Here is a 3,278-nt window from a genome sequence, read left to right on the forward strand (position 1 = left end):
TGACAGGCGGGTCTCCATGGTTACTAGAGGTGAGTGACAGGCAGGTCTCCATGGTTACTAGAGGTGAGTGACAGGCAGGTCTCCATGGTTACTAGAGGTGAGTGACAGGCAGGTCACCATGGTTACTAGAGGTGAGTGACAGGCAGGTCTCCATGGTTACTAGAGGTGAGTGACAGGCAGGTCTCCATGGTTACTAGAGGTGAGTGACAGGCAGGTCTCCATGGTTACTAGAGGTGAGTGACAGGCAGGTCTCCATGGTTACTAGAGGTGAGTGACAGGCAGGTCTCCATGGTTACTAGAGGTGAGTGACAGGCAGGTCTCCATGGTTACTAGAGGTGAGTGACAGGCAGGTCTCCATGGTTACTAGAGGTGAGTGACAGGCAGGTCTCCATGGTTACTAGAGGTGAGTGACAGGCAGGTCTCCATGGTTACTAGAGGTGAGTGACAGGCAGGTCTCCATGGTTACTAGAGGTGAGTGACAGGCAGGTCTCCATGGTTACTAGAGGTGAGTGACAGGCAGGTCTCCATGGTTACTAGAGGTGAGTGACAGGCAGGTCTCCATGGTTACTAGAGGTGAGTGACAGGCAGGTCTCCATGGTTACTAGAGGTGAGTGACAGGCAGGTCTCCATGGTTACTAGAGGTGAGTGACAGGCAGGTCTCCATGGTTACTAGAGGTGAGTGACAGGCAGGGTCTCCATGGTTACTAGAGGTGAGTGACAGGCAGGTCTCCATGGTTACTAGAGGTGAGTGACAGGCAGGTCTCCATGGTTACTAGAGGTGAGTGACAGGCAGGTCTCCATGGTTACTAGAGGTGAGTGACAGGCAGGGTCTCCATGGTTACTAGAGGTGAGTGACAGGCAGGTCTCCATGGTTACTAGAGGTGAGTGACAGGCAGGGTCTCCATGGTTACTAGAGGTGAGTGACAGGCGGGTCTCCATGGTTACTAGAGGTGAGTGACAGGCGGGTCTCCATGGTTACTAGAGGTGAGTGACAGGCAGGTCACCATGGTTACTAGAGGTGAGTGACAGGCAGGTCTCCATGGTTACTAGAGGTGAGTGACAGGCAGGGTCTCCATGGTTACTAGAGGTGAGTGACAGGCAGGTCTCCATGGTTACTAGAGGTGAGTGACAGGCAGGTCTCCATGGTTACTAGAGGTGAGTGACAGGCAGGTCTCCATGGTTACTAGAGGTGAGTGACAGGCAGGTCTCCATGGTTACTAGAGGTGAGTGACAGGCAGGTCTCCATGGTTACTAGAGGTGAGTGACAGGCAGGTCTCCATGGTTACTAGAGGTGAGTGACAGGCAGGTCTCCATGGTTACTAGAGGTGAGTGACAGGCGGTCTCCATGGTTACTAGAGGTGAGTGACAGGCGGGTCTCCATGGTTACTAGAGGTGAGTGACAGGCAGGTCACCATGGTTACTAGAGGTGAGTGACAGGCGGGTCTCCATGGTTACTAGAGGTGAGTGACAGGCAGGTCACCATGGTTACTAGAGGTGAGTGACAGGCAGGTCTCCATGGTTACTAGAGGTGAGTGACAGGCAGGTCTCCATGGTTACTAGAGGTGAGTGACAGGCGGGTCTCCATGGTTACTAGAGGTGAGTGACAGGCAGGTCTCCATGGTTACTAGAGGTGAGTGACAGGCAGGTCTCCATGGTTACTAGAGGTGAGTGACAGGCAGGTCACCATGGTTACTAGAGGTGAGTGACAGGCAGGTCACCATGGTTACTAGAGGTGAGTGACAGGCAGGTCACCATGGTTACTAGAGGTGAGTGACAGGCAGGGTCTCCATGGTTACTAGAGGTGAGTGACAGGCAGGTCTCCATGGTTACTAGAGGTGAGTGACAGGCGGGTCTCCATGGTTACTAGAGGTGAGTGACAGGCAGGTCTCCATGGTTACTAGAGGTGAGTGACAGGCGGGTCTCCATGGTTACTAGAGGTGAGTGACAGGCAGGTCTCCATGGTTACTAGAGGTGAGTGACAGGCAGGTCTCCATGGTTACTAGAGGTGAGTGACAGGCAGGTCTCCATGGTTACTAGAGGTGAGTGACAGGCAGGTCTCCATGGTTACTAGAGGTGAGTGACAGGCAGGTCTCCATGGTTACTAGAGGTGAGTGACAGGCAGGTCACCATGGTTACTAGAGGTGAGTGACAGGCAGGTCACCATGGTTACTAGAGGTGAGTGACAGGCGGGTCTCCATGGTTACTAGAGGTGAGTGACAGGCAGGTCTCCATGGTTACTAGAGGTGAGTGACAGGCGGGTCTCCATGGTTACTAGAGGTGAGTGACAGGCAGGTCTCCATGGTTACTAGAGGTGAGTGACAGGCGGGTCTCCATGGTTACTAGAGGTGAGTGACAGGCAGGTCTCCATGGTTACTAGAGGTGAGTGACAGGCAGGTCTCCATGGTTACTAGAGGTGAGTGACAGGCAGGTCACCATGGTTACTAGAGGTGAGTGACAGGCAGGTCACCATGGTTACTAGAGGTGAGTGACAGGCAGGGTCTCCATGGTTACTAGAGGTGAGTGACAGGCAGGTCTCCATGGTTACTAGAGGTGAGTGACAGGCGGGTCTCCATGGTTACTAGAGGTGAGTGACAGGCAGGTCTCCATGGTTACTAGAGGTGAGTGACAGGCGGGTCTCCATGGTTACTAGAGGTGAGTGACAGGCAGGTCTCCATGGTTACTAGAGGTGAGTGACAGGCGGGTCTCCATGGTTACTAGAGGTGAGTGACAGGCAGGTCTCCATGGTTACTAGAGGTGAGTGACAGGCAGGTCTCCATGGTTACTAGAGGTGAGTGACAGGCAGGTCTCCATGGTTACTAGAGGTGAGTGACAGGCGGGTCTCCATGGTTACTAGAGGTGAGTGACAGGCAGGTCTCCATGGTTACTAGAGGTGAGTGACAGGCCTGCAGCCGTTTAAATGTGTGGATGTGCTGCGGTGCACCACTTATAAACTGTCTGTCTGTCTGTCTGTCTGTCTGTCTGATCAGACAGACTAGTTTCTCTACATACAGCTAACCTAACCTGTCTCTCTCTCCCTACCTGTCTCTCTCTCCCTACCTGTCTCTCTCTCTCCCTACCTGTCTCTCTCTCCCTACCTGTCTCTCTCTCTCCCTACCTGTCTCTCTCTCCCTACCTGTCTCTCTCTCCCTACCTGTATCTCTCTCTCCTTACCTGTCTCTCTCTCCCTACCTGTCTCTCTCTCCCTACCTGTCTCTCTCTCTCCCTACCTGTCTCTCTCTCCCTACCTGTCTCTCTCTCTCCCTACCTGTCTCTCTCTC

This window comes from Electrona antarctica, assembly GCF_951216825.1.
Source record: "Electrona antarctica genome assembly, contig: scaffold_39, whole genome shotgun sequence".
NCBI classification, from domain to species: domain Eukaryota; kingdom Metazoa; phylum Chordata; class Actinopteri; order Myctophiformes; family Myctophidae; genus Electrona; species Electrona antarctica.